Here is a 6,153-nt window from a genome sequence, read left to right as displayed (position 1 = left end):
AGTTGGATGGTGACTGCATTAAATTAATCCTCCTTAGCCTCCTATTCATAAAGTATAAACATTTGTGTTTACATGGATAAAAGTTGTATTGAACGGAATTAATTTGCAAACTCTCTAGAATCAAAATAAACAACGAACAAACGAAAAACGACAGGACTTTTTGAATGCCCTGGTATATTCATCTAAAATCTTTGTTTTAATAATAAAATTAAACAAGATTTTGGATTTTCAACAACCAAGTAACTGCATTTAAATCTTTAGTTTCTTTCTGAGGACTGGTGACAAAGACATCTGCACATAACAAAAAAAAAACTTGATAAAATTCCTGGATTCACTAATTAACTACAACATTCATAATCCTCTGAATGAGATTGTTATATTTTAAATATCCTTAGTTATAAAATTGATCTTCTCACTCTACCTTCCTCTATTCATTCATTAAATACCACATTTTAACCTATCGATTCACAGGTCCTTCTAGAATCTCAAATAGAATTGCCTCCGTCGGCAAATCTTCAATCATTCTTGCAAATACCTTTTAGAATTCTCAATTCATTTCCATTTGGTAATCCCCCTCCACTCATTTCTATAAACTAAACCTATTCCAAACCTACTCCTAAACCTATTCAACTGCCATGGGGAAACTGAAGGACAGTTGCTGTCATGACATTTACTCTGGACTGTTTAAAATGAGATTAAATTAACTTGATGTTGAAATTACAAATTAAGAAAAATTTATTTGATAAAATAATCATTTCAGAAATAACTCCATTTTATGAAATAGTCATTCAACAAATAAGATTAAAGTAGAATTATAAAATAAATCATTTAAAAAATAATTTTTGTAGATTATTCAACGATTTATTTTTAAAAAAATTTATTTCACATAAATTTTACCCATGTCTACTAAAAATTCTACATTAAAGACATTTGTTATCCTTCCACTGCGCATGCCATTTTTTGTTTTCAAGAAATTTCCAACCCATTAGAACAGCAATAGTTGGCAAGTTTGAAGCATTGGTCTGCACATAATGGTTCATTATTTTGAATTTTAATCTGTACCAGGAGAACAATAACACTAGGATTGCGGTAGATGAAAGGAGTTATGTCATGCTGGCTGTATTGCAGAATGGCAAAATTGTAAAATTAATAAGCTAATAAAAAAATCAACTAATGAACAGGAGTCATGAAACTTTGGAGATTTTCTCAGTAAGTTGTTGGTAACCTTTTTTATCTTAATTTATTTGTGAGATTTGCTTTGATTCTCTAAGTCTCAGCATTTTTTAGAATTTGAATTCATCTGCATACTCAAGGATGTTCTATCAATACGGTTATTCTTATCCGTCTAGGAAACTCTTTCCTGTATTAACTTATATATTAACTTAGCTTTTGAGATTCTTTATAAATGCTCCATCAATTGTTTCTTTTTACCAAATCTTATTTCATCATTATGCATCTATAAAACTACTTTCATTTCTGAAATATGGTTTCAACCTTCACCTCAGTGAACACATCCACCACTGACAACAGCCCTGATAATACCTGCATCGTGAGTCGAAATTTTGCCAATTCATAAAAAGTTAAAAATATTTTTTGTTGTTCTTGATTACAACCCAAACAATTTCTTCTAATTCACACATGGTCAACATCCAAATGTATTTTATAGAAATCCATTTTGAAAATATGCAGAAAAAATAAAATAAATATATATACATATATTTTTCTTTGCCTACCGCACCCACCGACCAACGTCTCCAATCAAAAATGGGTAAAGTACTGGCACAATACACAATATGTATCTCTACGAGACAGATATCTGAGATACAAAAAATTAGAACAATATAATAAAGTTTAAGACAATATTTGAAAAAAATGATGTATATTTAAAATGTTCATATGTTTCTAATTACGATTATGTGAACTATTATAGAAAATCGGCAAAATATATTTGTTCTATTTTTAAAGTCACTTCGCTGGCTTTCCTCTTAATCTAAAATCAAAACTATAGTAAGGAATTTATTTTATTCTTCATATTTATTATTTAATTTTATATTTATTTACAGTTACCTTTATAGGTGATGGGCTTGAGGTAGCAAGATATTAACGTCTTCAACGGCATTAGTCGACGTTAGCAAAGAGACTGTTTGAAATGGGTTTGCCACCGTCGAAATTATTATCAATGTTTTTATTTCTCTAGTATATTTCTTTTAAATATATTTTTATTTATAATTCATTTCATGTTTCATTATTTTACATTCGTTTTAGTGGCAAACCCATTTGAAACCTCTCGCCCATATGATCAATTACTAACAATTAATAATTAACTAGGTGTGTTTTTAGTAGTGTTTACAATAATTGTGAATGTATTGTTTTAAGTTTAAGTATAAACATTGTTGTTTAGATAATAAAGACCTGACGATTCATCTTTATCACCAAAGCTATGACTATAGAACAACTAGGCCTTACCAATACCACCAACGGGCGTAGATGACAAGGCTGTTAAACGCCCTTTCAAAACTAAGAAACAAAGTAAGAAGAAACGATTCATCTTTATCATTACAATAGGAAGACGCAGTATAGTAGTGACACCGAACTTGAGTTCATTGTTTATTTCTCTTATTAATTTCATTGAACTCTAGTGAAGCATGTACGAGTACAATTTAATCGACCTGCAAACCGGTGAGGAGGAGCACAAGTAGTTATTGGAACCGGCGAAAATACCCTACGCATTGTCTCGGCTACCCACATTTTATAGGGAAGAATCTGACCTGTGGTTTATTATTGAGAGTTCACAATTATGTCAATAATTATAATATAAGAAGTGTTTTTCAAAGTCCATACTTTTTTATTTAATTATACACCAAAGTTTTACAGTAAGTGGCGACGAGGATAAAACTGGATAAACAACTATACGTAAGTCAACCTGTTCTTTAATCAACATTGTCAATTGCCAGCATGGACTCGGAATTAAAAGCAATTTTGGCCACTATGGAATCTGTCTTACAACAGAACACTGAAGCCTTATGACTGACTATCCGGTTGAGGTGTTAGGGAACTACTATGACTGACTATCTGGTTCAGGTGGTAAGAGAACTATTTATGTCCAAGGCCAAATGTGATAGTGCAACAACATAGATTTTTGTCTAGGTTACAAAAAGAGTCTGAATCAGTCTGTCAATACATTGCGGAATTACGGCAACAAGCTTCTACATGCAAATTCGAGTGTGAATGCAAGAAAAATGCTTCAAATTTTTTTAACGGCACAATTTATTCGAGGAATAGTTGATAATAGAATCCGTGAAAAACTGTTGCAGCTATCTGATGCTACATTTGATAAAGTGGTGGAAGCCGCTATAGGTTATGAAGCATAAAAAATTAATTGTCAAGAAATGTCAAGCAATCAATCATCGAATTTAGAAAATAGTACAGTTGATCAAATTACAAGTCACCGTTCATTAAATAGACGCTCAAATGTTGGTCAGGTAACATTAAAAAATAGATCTCCATTCATCTTTATCGATACAATAGGAACACGCAATATAGGCTTTTCAACAAAAATTTTGATCTCTGGATATGAGTCCTTCCAATGTCATGGGTAATAAACCTAAAAATATACGGCAGCCATTTAAAAACATCTGTTATATTAAGCCAACGCACACCAAGGAGTTTTTTAAAGAACTTTTTACCAATGTCTTATAAAAATTGATTTAGGTTAGAATCATTGAAAGAAATTAGTTTACAATTTCCTTTAGGTTAACTAGCGATTTCGAGAATAAATTCTTTTAATTAAAACTATTCTTAAATAAGTCCTTGATGAAATAACCAAGTATCTATCAATGCCGGACGAATTGTCAACGTATTATAATTAAATCTAAGAACGATTGGGTCTAGGGAAAGAGGATGCATAAAAAAACTGTGTACAACATGGGCATAGCCAATACAATTAAGAGAAAATGAACAAATGGCAGCCACATTCTTGCCTTATTGCAGGCTAATGTACAAGTGGCTTTTTCAGGCAGCAAATGGCACCTTCTTGCCTTATTCCAAGGTAATAAACAAATGACACCTTCTTGCCTTATTGCAAGGTAATGAACGAATGACACCTTGAGGCAGCAAGTAGCACCTTATTGAAAGGTAATTTCACAGCTAAAAATATCCAAATTTATTCTTGTCTAAGTAAGTTTAAAAGTATATCTAGGCAGAGAGAAGATACTTCTGGAGGTTGAGATAGGTGGTTGGAAATTGTTAAAATTATTAATTAACCGTATATCTTTTGTGTGCTCTTTGTTTATTATGTCGATGGGACCACAATATTAATTGATAACTTTGAAAAAGTGGGTTATACTTGGCTTATAAAGTACATCTTTAAAGTTCCATGAAATGAGTAAATTTGTGACAGGCCAAGGGAGAGAAAAATGCTATGATTTGTTACAGTACTCCTTATTATGTATAGGCATGTAAATGAGTCTTTTTTAATTAGTTGTAAGTTTACAACATTTGTCAAGTAAGACAAGTATTAAATATTCAGCAGAGCAGTTTCATGTCTTTTCAGTCCTTAGCAGGGATTCCTAGTTAGTTGTTTGTCCAGATTCAGTTCTATGTTAAAGGGTTAAAGGTGTTTTATGGACTTTATAATAATCCTCCGGTTTCGACAACATTCTTCAAGGGCCATGATGTGGAATTGGGGAGTTTGAGATATAATTTATGGGTGATACACCCGTGAACATATTTTCCTTAGTTCACCTATATTTCGAAAACAGTTCTTCCAATTTGGGCCAAATTTTGATTAAAATTTGTGATTTGTGTATAATCTATCTTGTAACTATTTCATCATATTCTGTCGACTACTTTTACTTAGCGATGCTCAAATGTTTTTTTCATGATATGCATGTTCTAAACATGGATTTCCCCTTAGTTTCATTATCAAACGACAAAAAAAATCGTTACAAAATAAAAATAAAATGTTAAATATAGGTAGTTATGTATCTACCTTATAAATTAATTAACTTGCCTACTTACAAATAACTCAATGTATTTTTATTTTCTATTATAAATATATATTTTAAAGGATTATATGTTTCAGCCATCAAGGAACAAATTTGGTCCTTGCATCTGCCTGTATTTGAAGTTGAAGAATAGCGAGGGAACTGTTAATCCAATTTTCAAGGATTACCTAACAGGGCTCTACTAGGTCTGATATCTATTACCTACTTGGTTGGTCCGATATCTATTACCTACATGGTTGGTCCGATATCTATTACCTACCTGGTTGGTCCGATATCTATTACCTACCTGGTTGGTCCGATATCTATTACCTACCTGGTTGGTCCGATATCTATTACCTACCTGGTTGGAGCAATCTATTTTATCAGATTCCATCCATTAAATTACCCTTTGAATCCTTTTATACTTGATGGGTCAAGTAAAATGTTTAGAAATGAGACTGGAAGCTATTGCCTCTTATTACCTAGGAACACTAAGCAACCTACCAATATTACAAAGGCACTGTGAAGAGCAGAAAGTTGGCTGGACCACGTACCTCAGCTGAAGATCCTGGAGACCTCCAAATATATACATATATATTTTTAAATTTTTGTTTTGCTTTAAAAATGTATGCATATTTTTATATTGTTTATTAGTGTCACCCATCTATATGTGTAATTATTTCTACTGTTGGTTGAAATAGTTTAGAGAAATATATATTTTTTATGCTGGCTAAATCAGCTCGTCTTTTATCGTAATTTATGATGTTCTTAGACGCTTAAGTTAAAATTATTCAACACATTTTAATATGGCAGTGGTGGCCAAGAGGATTAAGGGCGGTGCAGATTCGAATTCGGCCTGACCGGTTGACATTTGTGAACATAAAAAATAAATCCAATAAGTACCATAAGGCCATTTAAAAGGAAAACAAAACACATTTAACTGAGATGTATTTTTTGTGAGGCATCGTTTCTGAATATAAATAAGAGAACAATCACTTAAATAAGTACTTTGTTATTATCACTTAATAAGAGAACAATTAATCTAGTACTTTGTTATTATTACTTAATTATCTAGATATTGACAGATATGTAGCTATATATTGACAGATATGTAGCTATATATTGACAGATATGTAGCTATATATTGACAGATATGTAGCTATATATT

The 6,153-nt window shown here is 31.6% G+C and overlaps 1 long non-coding RNA gene across 1 annotated transcript; it reads left to right on the top strand.

Moving 5' to 3' along the window:
- Window positions 1–3,698: 3,698 nt before the first annotated feature.
- On the top strand, window positions 3,699–5,590 carry LOC106690820 (uncharacterized). The gene is made up of 2 exons (XR_001344679.2): window positions 3,699–4,134; window positions 5,084–5,590. It is a non-coding gene; the product is annotated as an uncharacterized lncRNA (long non-coding RNA).
- Window positions 5,591–6,153: the final 563 nt, after the last annotated feature.

The sequence above is a fragment of the Halyomorpha halys genome, unplaced genomic scaffold (assembly GCF_000696795.3).
Source record: "Halyomorpha halys isolate HHAL.00 unplaced genomic scaffold, Hhal_1.1 Scaffold1886.1, whole genome shotgun sequence".
Classification (NCBI taxonomy): Eukaryota; Metazoa; Arthropoda; class Insecta; order Hemiptera; family Pentatomidae; genus Halyomorpha; species Halyomorpha halys.
The sequence above is the reverse complement of the archived record's forward strand: the minus strand, read 5'-3'. Positions and strand labels throughout refer to the sequence as shown.